The 16,927-nt window shown below is 35.5% G+C and overlaps 1 protein-coding gene across 31 annotated transcripts in view; it reads right to left on the reverse strand.

Annotated features, from left to right (window-relative positions):
- Positions 1 to 16,927, reverse strand: part of LOC105470906 (cAMP regulated phosphoprotein 21) — a 156,754-nt gene that overhangs the window by 133,292 nt on the left and 6,535 nt on the right. The window contains exon 1 of one of the 31 annotated variants that reach the window (XM_011723202.3): positions 10,560 to 15,087. The exons of the other annotated variants lie outside the window; for them this stretch is intronic. The gene's annotated coding sequence lies outside the window, so the exon portion shown is untranslated. Of the gene's footprint in view, positions 1 to 10,559; positions 15,088 to 16,927 lie in introns of those variants that run through there. 31 annotated transcript variants of the gene reach the window in all.

Genomic DNA, 16,927 nt, shown 5'->3' on the forward strand with positions numbered 1-16,927 from the left:
TTTCTCCTTGTGGATATGCCTGGAGGAGGTGAAGTTTTAACAGCACAAATACACCATTCTCACGAGTACAGCTCAATAACTGATTTTTATACTATGACAATGAATCAATGAGAGAATATTAAATTATAATCTATATTTGATGTTTTACAAGACTGAGATTTTTATTTAAATTGGTCAAAGTAAAGCACTTGGTCTCCTGGAGGATCCAGTTTTAATTGTACAGATAATCTACGTGTATGTGATCCGTGTGTGTAATTAGGCCTTGTTATGCCCTTGAAGTGGATAAACTATTATTGACCCAGCTCCTACTAGGTGTAAAAAATTCTGCTAAAAATTGTGAGATGCAAAGATAGATGTAGCCCCATACCTGCCTTTAAGAAATTTATAATCTGCTAAAAACAAGGAGTTACTCAATTTAGCTTTCCAACTACGTATTTTCTTTGTTTTTCAGTAAGTATGCTAGGCAGTGAATTCCAAATGAGTCCTTATAGGATTGTTCACTAATTTTCAAGATAAAGGGATACTTTAGACTAATTCATTATTTGGGGGAAAAAACCCACAACTATCTCTCATCCAGTAAGATAAAGAGAGTAGTATCCCACAAAAAAGAATAGAAGCATTTACTCAAAATCCTCTGTCAAAAGTCAGTAATTCTCCTTACTGATAATTACCTATCAATAATCTGATAATTATCCCCCAAGAAGTGAACTTTGAGAATGAAGTTAGTCATTATCTTAACCTCTTGTTACACACACTCGAGAGCTAGAAGCAACATTCCTCTGTCTTTCCATGGGAGTTCAAGTATTGCTCTCCTTTTCCAGAACTTTCTCCAAGGATGACACAGAAGAGATTTCGAGGACACAGACTATAGCCAATAGCAAGGATGGTTTGAAAGAGCATAAAGTGAGGTGCACTTTTATGGTGTATGTGAGGGTAAGGGGGTGGAAGCAGAGTAAGAATTTGGCCTGCTCACATCTGGAAGGATGGGGCCAGAGGCAGAAGCTGAAGCTAAGAACAAATTCAAAGAAGTATAAGAGAGCAAGAGGTCCTCTGGTGGCTGAACCGATCATTTATAGATACTGTCTTGTGTTTTATTCAGAATTGGGAATAGACCAGCCCCCTGTGTTCTCCTAGAGGAAATGGAAAGAACTATGTAAATGCAGATATTTAAAAGATTTTTCAGTAATTTAGAAGTGATACCTCATGATTATTTATTAAACTACCTCTTGCATTGCTCTAGGTCAAAAAGGGGAAAAAGTCAAGGTCCAAAAGCTGAAAATCCCTGAGAAGGATGCCAAGAAGGCTTGTCAGGACTAGAACATTGATCTGTCCCTTGGAAAGCCTCTCATGCTCTGCCTATGCCAGCAGATGGTGCAATGCACACCTGTGACTCTTGTCATAAAACAGCTCTCTGATGTTTTTATTACAAGAACTTATAAGGCTCTTTACACACCCAGGTGTCATTGTGGACCAATGTCTTTTGACTGAGCTGCTCCTGAAATAATATAGTGCTTTTGGTATAAAACAGGAAGCCCCTCCATCAGTCAGAATAAAACCCCAGCCACCTTTATTCTCTAAATGTTTTCTCCTTTTGAGAAACTCATCTTACAACATGTGATGAATTACTGCTTCAAACGTGTATATTAACCAACAAAATGAGATTCACCCCTTTATTAACAAATCTCCTAGCTCTCTACCACCCACTTTTCATGATCTGTTCCTCCTCTGTGTTCACCTTGATGTCTCTATCAGGCTACATACCTGCACTTCAGCACTTATCCCAGGGCCTCGAAATTATCTGAGAGTCAGGCTGTAAGTTCCCCAAGGGCAGGGATTGTGCTTTGCTTATCTCTGGGTCTCCAGGACCCGCCAAGATGTCTGGAATACAATAGGAAATGAATACATGTTTCTAAAAATGTAAATGTCTTCTACAAATGTCTTCTAATCATCTAAACCCAGAAAGGTCTATTAATTTTTCAATTGCTTAAAACATTAACTATTTATGTTATATTCATATTATCATATTTTAAAATGTGTTTTTAAGGCATAAATTTAACCAAAAAAATCTGAACTTGTGTGTTGTGTGCTGTGTCTACCTGAAGAACACAAGTGTTTGTGGAGTCTGTGTGTATTCACAAGCATGTATGTATGTGTGCTGGGACTTAATGTAAAAAGTATCTCTTAAAATGGGTCTGTGTAAAAAATGTTGCGAGAATAGATGACATCATGTTTTCATATCTATTTGAAGAAAAACTTGCAATATACATAGCTCATGTCTTGATTATCAAAGTCAGCAAGAGAGAATATGGGCTGTGTGGGGTTCCTGCTGTGAAATGCAAACATTATCTGTGAAATTCAAAGACTTTATCATTTAAATATGAGGATTGATGCCTCTGATGAAGATAGAGCATCTTAGTTAAAACAAACAAATGATTATCTTGGACAACAGTGTAAACAAGACCCTAATTCATGAAGCTGCTAATTGCTCTTCCCAGCTGCAGAAGATTGGCCTGCACTCCATCTCTCACTGCTCACCCTGTGAGTAACACTTGTGCACTCTCTCCTGAAATTCAGCACAGCACAGGTCCAGCCTCACACATCAGAGCCTGGGGGCCAAAAAGGGGTCAGGTCAGAAAAGAGCCTAAAAGGCAGATACTTAAAGGAATCAAGGGCTTCATTTTATAGACGTATATTTACTTCTATGGTTGTGCTGGAATTAAGCTCATATTTAAATTACTTTGTTTCCTCACAAGGCTTATGGGTATGTCATCAGGAGAAAAACTTTAGCAACAGTCTTTGTAACCAAGAGAAATTGATATTTCATGTCACTTTTTGAAAGTAAATCTAAAAATTGGTACCTGGATAATGATCATCACAAACTCCCAGAGTTGTTCATATTTAATTCAACTTAAATACAGATATCATAACTCATGGTAAACAAACAATAGCTATCGTGTTTTCATACATTATTTCATAACAAAATGCCAAAAAGAACACTTTATACATAGTGTTTTTAATCCTCACTGTAATGAATCATTCACTCATGGAAAGAAGAAGAAAGAAAGAGAAAGAAAGAAAACAGGTTCAGAAAGGATAAAATTCCCTGCCCAAGGTCAAACGGTATAAAAATTATTCAAACACAGTTCTCAAAAACCCATGCTCTTGCCACTGCCTGCCATCACAGTGCCCAGTCTATGAGTCTGGAGTGTGTTCACCAAGAAGGGAATGCAACACTCACCCACATAATCATGGGTACTGATTAAAGAAAGATGCCGAACCATATAAAAACTGTATCTTCTATCACAAGAGAGTATTATTCCAGTTATCACTATCCAGAAATGTGCAATTACTTTTTATCAGTAATGTTGCTTCAGATATCCCAGTAACATACAAAAGTGCACACTCAACACTTGATTCTCTAGTAATCTTAAAACTGAGAACCAAATTAACTATAGAAGCCCCTGTTACTGTAGAGTGAATGCATGACCACTGGTCCAAGGCCCAAATGTTGTCATATCTAGGAGAGCTATTTCTAAGGTTTATGGAGCCTCACCTCGACCACCATGCTAGGGTTCAGGCTTGGAGATTACTTTGAGGAATGGAGCAGACCTTAGGCTGTTGCAACCTCAACCCACAGCTGCCTTTTAGTACTAAGTCAACTGAGACTATCTTTGAAAAAAAAGAATGCCTGTGGGGAACATAATCAGAGTTTAACATAAGAATGATCAGCGCGACACTGAATGGAAGGAAAACCTCCTGTTTCTAAGATTTGGATTGGAGTTTTGTAAAACTCTGTCTGTTCCACAAGTTGAATCAGAGAAAAAGTGAGGTGAAGGGTTCCTCAGCCATTTCTTCTCTGCTCAACCAAGGAAGTTGGAAAAGCAGATTTATCAGGCTGGTAGTAGGCTTCTCAGACAAACTTCCTCTTGGAAAAGCATCTTATTTAACCAGGCAGCACTCAAGTCTGAGTGACATGAGAGCAGTTTTCTGGTTCTGCAAGGGGAAAGTGTCCACAGGATAGGAGACACCGTACTGTCAAGCTTGCCAACATGTCTGCCCCCACAACAGCACCACAACGCTTCAGGTATCACCAGGCATTTCAGCTGCCCTCTCCCTCTGCCCATGGCTACAACTCTATCCACACTTGTTTCTACACCAGCAGATCCACGTATCCGTTGGCATCCTGTACAGCTCAGCTCAAACACTAGAATCTGAATGCATTCCCCAGTTGGTGCAACCAAGTCATTTCTGTACAAAGATTTATGAATTATCTAAGGCTGATGGGTCATATGTAAACTGTATATATCTGTAATATCTGTATATATGTAAACTGATATCCATTAACAACTGTGTCAGTCTGTTGTAAAAGGAGGAAATATAGACAAAAACAAAACAAAAAACAAAACAAAACAAAAAGCAGAGAAGTGTTATGGAACGGTTAACTACGTGGACTCTGAAGCTGGACATCAAGGGCTTGAAGACTGACTCCACCATTGACTCTGAGCAAGTTACCAAATGTGTTTGTGCCTCAGTTTTCTCATCTGAAGATGGAAATAATAAGGGTCCCTAACTGAAAAGTGGTTTGTAGGATTAAGCACGTTAATATACATAAAGTACTCAGAAGAGTACTTCACACAGAGTTGCCATTATAAATGTATTAGCTATTAACTCGTTCACTGAGAGAAACATATGCATCTATTCAACAGATGTTTATTGATATCACCTGATCAGAGCCCTGGCTAGAATTAAACTGCCAGTACTTCTGGAGACCTGATCTTCCAGACATTTCTAGAGACCTTAGTGTCTTTAAAAATTATAGCTACTTCAGAATGGTATGGGCAACCAGCCCTGAGGTAGCCACCACTGGGCTCTTCAAGTTGTGAATGGATGGTAATTTCTGAGGGTGTGTACATATATGTGGGAGGTAACTGGATGAAAGTTCTAGGGCTGTCAGTTTTTCACAGTAAGTCTGAATGAGAGAAATAAACGTGTCCATGAAAATCGTTTTTAAAGCAGAAAAGTTTACAGGAAAGGATTCTAAGAAAAACACCGAACGAGGAAATAGGGGAAGGGTACCAGGGGTAACACAGTTAAGGACTATGTCAGCCAGATTTTTCCAAATTCCAAAATTTGCCTAGGATCTCTGCCTGGAAAAAATGGAATTAGTACTTGTTTTGAAAAACGCTTCTCATAGAGATCATATCTTTTTTATGTCTTTTGTTTGAAATAAAGCATATTTTATTTATATAAATTGATACTTTTACCTCATATAACTGTGCAGATTCAGTTACTTGATGTAGCTAAATGGTAGTGTAATTCTGCTTTTTTTAATGTTAAAATTATTATACAGTAAATTTGACTTGTTTAGGTGCTGTATGGTTTTATTAATTTTGACACTTGCATACATTTATATAACCACCATCACTATCAGGCTACAGAATAGTCCTAGTTTTTCAACTTCCTTATACGACCCCTTTACAGTGACACCCCTTCCTTTGTCATATCTCCTAGCAGTCACCAATCTGTCCTTTGTCATGATAGTTTTATCATTTTGACATGTGTTATAAATGGAATTACACAGTCTGCAATGTCTACAGATTGGCTTCTTTCACTCAGAATAATTCCCTTGAGATCCATCCAAATTATCATGTCAATTAGTAATTAACTCCTGTTTATTGCTGAGTAATACTCCATTCTATGAATGTGCTGCAGTTTATCCACCCACCTTGTAAAGGATATTTGAGTTGTTCCTAGTTTGGGGCAGTTGAAATGAAAGCTGTTATAAATCTTTGTCTTCACATTTTTGTGTTGACAGTTTTAATCTCTAATGCTCACCAATTTTTATTTTAAAATTTTCCTTGATTTTTAGAATATCCAGTCTTGTGGATTAGGGGATTATTATTATATCAGTGGATTTTATAATCCTACACTGGAAACTCTTAGTACACACAATCTTAGAGAGAAATTTGTATTCAATAATCATTCAAAGCAGAAGCTGCTTAACTCTGTCTAGTGGAGTCTGCTATCCTCATCACCTCCTTTAAAATTATGTTTTAAAAATAATTTTTAAATGAAAGTAAATTCAAAGTTATTCGAAGATTAGTTTGTTTTGAAATTTTATAGTATTCCTTTGTTTTTAGATTATAAAATGTCAATCATATACAAATTCTACATTCTGGCAAAAAGTTTTATGTTTTAGATCAGTGGTTGTCAAATTCTGGTTCATGTACTGGCAACATCCAGATCACTAAGAACCTGTTAGAAATGCATATACTTGGGCCCCACCACAGACCTGCTGAATCCAAAAATTCTGTATTTCAATAAACCTTCAGGTGATTCTCATGTATGTGATGTTTTGAGAACTACTGCTTCAGAAATAACTCTCCTATGTGATATAGAAGGAGTGCCACCATCTGAGATTTCCCCTTGAGATGACATAAGAAAACTCACATTTACTTCCGTCTGTAATAGTATTCATTTAAGGAATAGGATGGCTCATTTGTGTTAAAATATGGGCCTTGAATCACCAATTGGCATTTAAAAGACATACAGTATAGCTCATTTTGGTCACTGGGGCAGAGCTATGAAATCAAAATCTAAAGTGTACAGAAATCACTGAGTCCTCATTTGAAACAATAAATTCATCATCTTACTCTCTAGTACTATCTTGCCATTTCATCAGCGGTGATGCGCAGAGAAGAGGGGTACAGGCAAGTTTCCTCTCTTCATTGATTCTCTTCTATAATCTTAGCCTTAATGGGATATTGTTTATTAGCAATGAAAAAAGTGAATTCAGGAAGAAAAAAAGTAGAAAATAAGCTAGACTGAAGCACCCCATCAGTCATAATAATAAAGATTATTCTTTTTATAATAAGAAAGCTCAAATATATACACATATAAATGTATTTATCAATATACACACATACATATTTATCAAAGAGTATGCATATTTATTTTCTGTTATCTCTGCAGAAATATTTCTCAACAGTAAAATAAAGCTTATACCCTTGTCGAAGGTTAAAACCTACCAGAGTAAAGCTAGCTAATGCATATGACGAATTAGGTTAAGAAATTTGTAGCAATATGTTTTATGTACATAATGTAAAATATATTGATAACAAATAAATCTTTATATTTACCTGTAAATATTATTTCTAAGATTTTGCCATTTCTTCAAGTTAGGTAAATGGGAAAACAAAGAAAATTTTTTTGATTTTTAGTTTACTTTAGGTCATAAAATAAGATTTAACATTTAATAAAAATTAAACATTGCCTTTAAATTTCTCTTTCCAAATATTTTAACAAATGCACTACCTTTGACAAATAATTAATAAACATGTTTATGATACCTACTATGCTTCACTTTTATTTCAGGGTAGGGCTGAAACATCTGTTAACCTCACCACTTCCTTTATCTGAGAAACTGACTCCTTGAGGGTAGAAAGATAAAAAGGCCGCTCTGATCCTGCACATCTGCTAAAAGCAACCGTCACCCTCTGCCAACAAACACAGAAAGCACAGTCAAGGAATGAGCGTGTGCATTCCAGGTGTTTGGTTCGCTTGGCAGAAAACAAATTGAGGACAAACAGTCTGCGAAGAAAGCTCACACGGGCTCATTCTTATCTAAGTTTTTCAGAAGATAATTGCAGGAGAAACGTATTAGTGAGAACGGATAATTTCATCCTCAATATCGGTAAATTCCATACCTTTATCCATCTGGTATTACTTCTCCCCCATGGGGCAGAAGACAGGTTGTAAATAAATAATATAGCGCCTTTCCCTGAGTTTACAGAGGAATATCTTGAGAACACATATTTGAAGAGCAAGGTAATGTGCCTTAACTGTGAAGAATCACAAAAGAGTAACTTAAAGCATGCACTTAAAAGCTCAAACCATGTGAACCCATTAGGGAAAAAAATGAAAATGGAATTCTCCTTTAAGCTTCACTAATCACTTAATATGCATCTTTAAAACCGTTTTTCATCTATTTGATCACCATTTATTTTCTGAAAAAATATTTTCCATTAATCACTTATTACTGGGCATCTATTTGTTCTTAAGTGTGAACCATTAGGTCCCCTAAATAAACCTCATTGCTTCAAATTAAGATGGGTGGTGAGTGCAAATGTGGATTTAGATATGCTGTATTTTTTTTTCCTTTTTTTTTTTTTTTTACTTAATTATATATCTTGTTGACACTTTATAAAAGCCAATGATACAGAATCTGACAACCCTCCAAATTTATTTTACTTTTCCAGTTATTCATGGACTGATACAATATTTGTGACACAAACCACAACTTTATAGTATTTCCAAAACAAATATTGATATACATACAATTTCAGTATACATATTCTTAGAAGTTTCAGTGTTTTAATGGATAGTCAGGACATGTAGAGAAAGCCAGAACCAGCTATCATTTCTATTATTTGGCAAGTATTTTACACGTAACTCAGGAAGAAAATATTAAACTCACAATGGTTCATTAACTTGGCTAGGTGAGTAAGAGGCAGGATGGAATTCAAATTTAGATCACCGTGATGTCAAACCTACCCACTTCCTTTGACACCGGGGGAAAGTGTGTCCCAGAGATATGTAAAATCAGGAGCTGATAGTCCATGGCATCATTCATGCCATAAACAGCAGCCACAAATAGATCTGTGAAGCATGCAGACAAATTTCCATGCGCTTTGCGGCAGTTTCAAAAATTAATTTCCATGGCCTTCTTTGTCATGGCTTCACTATACCTACTTCCCTTAGCTCCTGATTCTTAGTTAGATGATACCCAGATGAGATAATTGAATTCTCTGTTTTGTGTGGCCATTACATATTACAGGGTAATTCATATTACGAAGAAAAAATTAAGGATGAAATATATATCTTTCATGCTTCCTTAAACAAGAATCCCTAAATATATCATAACAGAGATAATGTCACTGCTATGACCACAGCTAAAAAGCAGGTAAGTATGGACATTACATAGGTACACAAAGTCCCTTTCACACAGGAGGGGGTTTATAAATAGTAGGTAACATTCACAGTGCAAGAAAATAAAACAAATTATTTCTTTGAAATCACAATGCCACATGTAGCTTTTGATCAAGCACGATCCAAAGGTAAACTCAAAATCAGTAGAAGAATACGACTTTTCACTTATCACTCTCCCTGTGCCTTCAGCAAATAATATTCACAAGGCTACAGAAATCTTGGATTTCTATACTGGTAAGAATTTTTGCCTGGACAAACAAGGTAATTCAGAGTGCAGGAAGAGCAAGCCAAGTGAAGTAATTCCTGCAGAGCAGAACAAATGGCACAAATGACCTAATCGATACAGAAATAAGTACAGATTTCCTCCACAAATGGCCACATGGTAGCTTCTCTAACAAGTTCAGAAAAACATCACACTCCTTTCATGAAGATCTTCTTTACCCTTTATCGATGTGCCTCATCAGGAATACCTAAATTTTGGCTTTCTGTCAATTCAATATATTAGGTAAGTTTACCCAGACTTGCAGTAAAATGTATCAGTTCATTTAAGTTTGTAGGTCTGCTTCTGTCTCAATGCTGTAAATTCTTTGGCTAACAGTGCTAACCGTTTGATCCCTGCTTAAGCCTAAGGATCCAATCAATAAACGATGAAACAAGTGATATCTCCTCATCCTTTCTTAAAACATAAAAAACAATCTATTTTCACAGCTAGATCAAAACAATGAGGTAATGTTTTCAGTGATTTTAGAAAAATTGATTTTAGAGCTCTCTTCTCTTGCTATATCCTTTGGGCAAATCTTTTATTATACAAATGGCCTTCTGCTGGATATAACCATTGGTTTTATCTGCAAAGTGAACAAGTCACAGGTTTACTGTAATTTTATTTGAAATCATTCTTAGTTCTTAGATGACAGTCCCAAATTGCTCCTGGAAGGATGCTAAGACTAAACTCTCCACAGTATTACTAGACAAATCTAGGAGGCCTAGTTAACTTCCTCTGTAAATCACCACCAGAGCCACAATCTTACCCAAAGCTGAGTCACATTAGTAGATTATAAAATACTGCATGGAATTTTGCGTACACATAGAATTCTGAATCACCCGTGAATACCCAAATCTCTTTTTCAAAGTCTCTACTGCCCATCCAAGCTTATAAAAGGTCAAATCCTGCTGTCTATGCAAGGAGTGCCTTCTAGAAACAATGGCCTGCACTCTATGTGTTCACAGATGGCCTCTCCTCACTGAACCATTGACATGGAAGCATTCCTCATATAGAGTATAGATGTGTTGAAAACAGATTCCAATTATGCCTGAAGAAAATACCCAAGACAACTGCCACATCATGAAAACATTTTCAATCCGACTGGGAGGGATTTTATGGGGATGCTTTATTTATGTGAGGCCTATGCAATCAATAAAACATAGTGATAAGGACATAAGAAACTCTGAAACTATGATCACCAGAAAAAAATGAATACCAAGAAATGAGGTAAGAAGTTTATATTTAATTCTTAGAACAATCCCCTTTTAGAAATGAAACAGCTGAGATTTAGAAAGCTTAAGAAACTTACTAGTAAGTTGCAGAGTTGGATCTGAGCCCAGGCCTGGGAACCCAGATTCTCTTTTCTTAACCAACTATTCTTGATAAGAGCACCTTCTAATCATTTCACTCTGTTGGGTAGCATTAGTGCTTACTTCCAGGACTAAAGAATAAAAACATAGTTAACATTTATGAACAAGCCAATAAAAATGGATCTGTGAATATTATACAAAGAAGTGTCATTAAATAATGGAAATTATAAACTGGAAGAGATCTTAGATATCATTTGGCATAATCCTGTTGCTTACAGGTAATTTCAAAAAGTAGGTTCTTTCTCAGTATTTCAGAGCAAGGTATTTGAACAAGAGGCAGGTCAGAGGCAATATATATTTCTCCAGACATCTCTCTGCCTCCAAATATCAAACTTGTTTTTGCTGCCAATGAAAAAATAATGCATCTTAAAAAAAAAAAAAAGAGATTATCCTTCAAATGGCCTACAGATCAAATCATTTATTCCTCTGTGGTTTTCCTACAGAACCATTTAAATTTCATCTTACTCTGATCACAGGCACTATTTTTAATTTATTAAGGATTAATAGATTTTATAACATTTTATACTTTTTATTTCTGAAATGATTTTCCTGTTTCTTCTCTCAAACACACAAATGTGGAATCTCACAACAAATTCAAAGAATAACTTGTCTTTTGATAAACCTAATTTTTAATTCTAAATAAGTAGGCTGGTTCATATATTTTCTATATTTTACTCTGATCAGGTACCTTGAACTTCGTTCCTGTTCATAATCCCAATGTAATTTTAATCATTTGCTTGCAGCCCTAGTAACTAATATAGTAAATGTATGATGTAATGGGATTGAAAAAGAGAATATGACTGGTTCATACTAACTTCATATACATTTGTCTTGGTTGATGGTGTTTTTTCTTGCTGGAGAGCAACCTAACTGATGGTTTTACTTTGTGGCCTATTACCACCAACAGAACTTTCCTGCCCACCAAAGCTTCTCAGTGGTGCTCACTCTTCCGTGTTTGTTTTCTGGAAACCAGTATTTTTCTACCCTCAAAGTGTACTCCCTAGGGATTTCCTACTTAACTTTATTGGTGAAGAAAGATTTTTCTAATTTGTTGGAATTAATTCACATTGCTTTATCATCCAAAATATTGTCTACCTATAACTTTGGATTTTTGACAAACCCTCAATTACTCAATTCATTGTTTAGAAACGTTAAAATGCATTCATCTCATCCAAATGCCTATAAAATCCTACACATCAAGTTTTCCCAAGTATTTAGCCTGAGACACAATACATAGAAAACTTCAATAAATACTTGAAAAATAAGAATGAATAAATGAGTGAATGGTAATGATATCTGATGCAAAGACAAGCCTTGTTAGCCATCACCCAAGAACTCAGCTGGCTACTCAATTTGGCTTCCATGGACGTTCCCTTACTTTGATACAATGTGTTCTCGAATATATTTTGCTGGCTTCCTGATAATAATATCAATGGTGTCAAAATCTATTGCTTTCTATATGTTTCTAAAGCCTGCCACAGTCTCAGAGAAGTAAGATAAGGTATTCCTCTTCTAAGTTAAGGTATAAAGTTTTATTTTATTTTATTTTATTTTTTATTTTTTATTTGTGTGTGTGTGTGTGTGTGTGTGTGTGTGTGTGTGTGTTTAAACATTACACTTAGCCTTTCTTAAAATGTTGGAAACAAATTAAGAAAGCAAACTCATTTCATTTGTAATCAGCTGGACCCCTTCCTTTCAAACAAGATTATTTTTATAGATCGGGTAAAACATGAATTCAGTTCTCTATGGTCCAGTTAGATTAAATGATTTTCTATTTAACTGCGGTTAATCCTATCATCTTTCCAAAGTAGCAGGAAGAGAAGAGCTTCCTATAGCTTCGTGGCACCTGTTCTGCTTAAAGCAGGAAGGGGGTCTGAAAGTCTCCAATTTGTTAATATTCTCTTCTCCCTTTGTCCCTCATCCCTGCCTTCTAATTCAGCACTGTCTACTTGCTTGTTCTTTGGAGGAGTGAATTCCTTCCTCACATGCTGGGTGTCCTTCACCATGGTTAATCCCTCCAAAGGCACACATCCAATAAAGATGGGTTGCCTCTAGCTCTGTGTAACAATGATTTGGAAATATTTTGTAAACGTGCTTTTGCCTCATTCTTTCTTCCAAGACCATATTAACTGAGTGTTAATGAATTCCCTTCCACTTAGATGGAAAGGTAATGTTTGTAGTCAGCTTAAGCAGATTGAACTCTTACGAGCCTTGCTATTCCCATCAAATCCCCAGTCATTGTCTGAGATCTGAAGAAGAAACTATTTGTAAGAACCAAAATAATAGCTAGTGTAGTTACAATTCTACATATAAGGGCAGGTTTTTGTTCTCTCAAAAAAAATGAATATCAAATCGGCTTAAGCTGAAACTTCAGGGAAAAATACAATTAAAACCTTACTTAGAGTAGGTTTTAAATTCTGAGTATCAGTAGAAAGGTCAATTTTTAATTCAACAAACTTTGATTAAATATCTGCCACATGCAAGCACTATACTAGCCAACAACTGCTAAGGACAATGAAAAATGGACTGAGAAATAGGCCTTTCTTTGTGTGTATTTAATGTAAGTTAGTTAAATGACTTGTGCATAAGCATGTTGACTCTAGCAATACGTATGTATACATATATGAACAAAATATGTCTACACTTTCCTTGTTTTTGTTTGTTTTCCAAAAAAATATTTGGATAGCAAAGAAATATACATTTATTCTCTGACACCTTCTGAGAAATTTTGTTGGATAAATAGTTGATTAGGCTATTCCCCAGAAGAATGCTGACATCCATTTTATAATAGGAAATAAAATGCAATTATCGGATGCATTTACTGCTTTGTATAGCTCACCTTCTCCTGTGTTGAATACTATCTGTGGCTCTCCATTTTTTGATAGGGGAACCAATTGTTTAAACCTCAGTTACGAAAGAAGTCTTTCCCTCCTCTGGCCATGTTCATAGAGGCAGAGTGCTGACTCATTTCAGCAAAATTAATGCAGATACTTTAGGATCAGAGGCCAGATCAGTGGCCCTGTCCAAACAGCTCACTCAGTGCTTGGAGACAGGAAGCTGGAGTCTTCTATGGGAGTGCCAAGGACCCCTCAATGAGGCCAAAGCTCCATTTGCTTTGTTGCAGAATAGAAAAATGTTTCTCTCATGTCACCTCAAATATGTTGTTAGTCCCAGCTCCCATCCACTAGTGCAGGATTTTAGGATTTTCCTTCATGGATTCATTCCAATTGTTTCCTATTCAATGATTTGGTTCTTTATTCACCTCATTTAAATGGTAGAAATTACACAACTAAAATGTTCCAGAGAGATAATACCCATATGTTAACTTTTTAGACAACTGAATTAGACCATTTCTTCCCTTACAAACTGGCAGAAGATTATGGCCTTATTAAGCATCATGTTCTTTACACAATGAACACCTCTGAGATTAGTTAATACCTTGGCTTGGCCTTCAATATTTCATAGCACAGAAAGAGTCAAGCATAACCAATTTTAGCCATCAGAAATATTATGGGATAGCAATGAAGGAGAGCTGTATTCCAAATTACCAAAAGATTTTTTTTTTCTTAAATGGAAGTGGGGATCCTTAAATGTAAGAAGAGTAAATCTCTCTCTGAATGTTTTATGGAAAGGAAAGTGGTTTATTTTAAGTGAATAATATCCATGTGTCAGGGGCTTTGTTTCTGCTTTGATCATGAAAGGTAGATATTATTCCCACCTTATAAATGAGAAAGTTGAAGCAATCAGGAATTAACTAAATTGCCAAAGTCACACAACTAGCAAGTTGTTGAGTCGGGATCAATGTCACTACACAACTTTCACTGTAGAAACTGTGAAGCACAGACAGGTTTAGAACTTTGGCCATAGTCACACTGTTTAGTCAGACCCAAAAACCAAACACCAGTACCACACACCAATTCAGGTGGCGAACTGCATATTTATGAGGGTAAGTCACAGAAAATGAGATTCAGATACACCACTTTTAGCACTTATTTCCCTGGACCTTTCATTTTAATCCTAATTTTGTGCATTTCTCTAACCTGCAGAATCTCATGGAGGGCCTTGCGCCTCCTTGGTAAAGCCTTCCTTCATCACTTACAGCTCATTTACCTGCTCCTGCTCAGATAAGCTCCTAGACTACCTTTGGTATACAACCTCTCTATTACTTTTCATCTGAATTTCAAGCAGAAGCTCCACTGAATTCAAAACATCTCTGTCTGTGGCTTCCCACATTATATCAGACAAATAACACAGACATTACAATTATTTTTGGAATAAAATAATTTCCCTATTGGAGGGATATTTGCGTTCTTATCCTGGAAGATGTATAAGCTTGTCGCAATATACACATTCTATCACATTAGCTACGTATACTCTCCTACCTCTCGATGATGAAGAAACACTAAAACACTGAGTCATCCATAGTTCTGGCTGAAGACAACAATGATAACGATAATTAAAGATTAAGGCATTAATCTTTAATTGTTAGAGTGTTTAACAATGCTAAGGGTTGTTAGAGTGTTTAACAATGCTAAGGGTAAGCAGATAGCTGCAGCATATGTATGCAACATGATTATATGCTAGATTATCTTATCATTCCAGAACGCTGTTAGTGATTATGTGAAAATTTCAGCGTTGGAGAGAAATTTGAAACTTCACACAAAAAAGTGTTGTGACCAAAGTTAAATGACATGAGAATGAAAAAAATGATGAATCATTAATACTAGCTAGTTCCTTGCTGTGAAGTTTTTGAATTTAGTGCAATGCCAGTTGTTTGACAATTTCCAAAAATGCTTACAACATCAGCATATCTAAGTAAATTTAAAATAAACAAAATATAAACAAAGCCATCAAAGAGTGTTATCTTGATCATTCCTCTAGGCCAGTTACAAGAAGTAGTCAAATATGACTGCAGAATCCTAATGATTAATTAATTTGGCAGAATTTAATAGCAATTTTAATACAGCTATGGGCCACATTGGCTTAAAGAATCATGATTTGACTAAAAACCTTAATCTTCTTTTTCTAAACAAAGAAAATAAAGTCCCATATTTTTAACCAAAAGCCTCTTTACACCCATTTAAAAATTATTTTAAAGAAGCATTGAGTAGTTAAAGCTTGCAAATGCTGCAGAATTCTTGATTCTGTCACATACTCACATCGAATCTACTTGTTCTCTGTCCAAAAGCTCTTTGATGATTAAATCAAATCTGATGCCAGCAACACTGGGATTTCCACCAAAGTTACATAGATATCAACAAGCAAAATGCTAAGAAAAACATGTAAATGCAGAGTATAGATTTTTTTTTTCTTTTAATCTCTCTATGTTAGAACTTTTTGTGAGGACTTTAGCTTGCGGTTTTAGAAACATACAAAAAGCTGAAAAATAAGTTTGTTATCTTTCCATTTTCCATTGAATGTATGGGCAAATAAAATTTAAACAATTACAAGGAGTCATTGAATTTTGGTGAGTTGACATGCTCTTCCTTCACCCTCTATTGACCAGTGGGCTCGATTTTTATAGGTCTATGTAACAGTAGTGAGATAATCTGAAAGCAACTTGAATCACTGAACAATTAGATGATAGCTGGGCCTTCTGATTTACGTGTCAAAGGATATTTTATCAGAATTCATAGGACCATAAAACTTTTAGAAATTGATGTTCAATTTTGTTCTTTAAAGATGTTGAAATATTTTACCTCGCTTGTTGTTTCTCAATTTCGACTAGACCAAAATATATCAACACGGATAAACTATCTTTTTTTTTTTTTTAGTGTATGATCCAATGGACTAGACTGTTCTGAATGAGTATTGTATCTTAGCAATTAAAAGGAAATCTGCTAAGTATATGAAAACCACTTCTCTGGTTTCTGTTTCCCTAGAGAGAGTTCTTGTTCTTATCTCAAGTATTTAGTGTATCATAAAGAAGCAACCAAGGATGACACAAATGTAAAAGAAGGCTTATCAATTATTAAGAGTTCCAGCACTAAATTTGGCCATGGAACCACTTAGTTCTTTTAAATGTCCCTATCATAAGGAATTATTTCCTAACTTGTGTGGGTATCAGTGAGAGATGACTGGCTTATCTAGGTAGATATGCTTTGTGAATTTGTTTCAATGAAAAAGCTGCAGAAAAAAAGATCATATATTACACTTTACAATTCTTCACAGAAACATTACCCATAATATACCAAAAAACTCTAGAAAATTCGCTGGAATATTTGAAATAAAAAGTGACGTAATTGTTTTCTTGTTAAAAATCTTGAATCCTTCCCTTAAACTAAAAGCAAATTTTATTAGCAATTAT

This window comes from Macaca nemestrina, chromosome 2, assembly GCF_043159975.1.
Source record: "Macaca nemestrina isolate mMacNem1 chromosome 2, mMacNem.hap1, whole genome shotgun sequence".
Taxonomy (NCBI): Eukaryota; Metazoa; Chordata; class Mammalia; order Primates; family Cercopithecidae; genus Macaca; species Macaca nemestrina.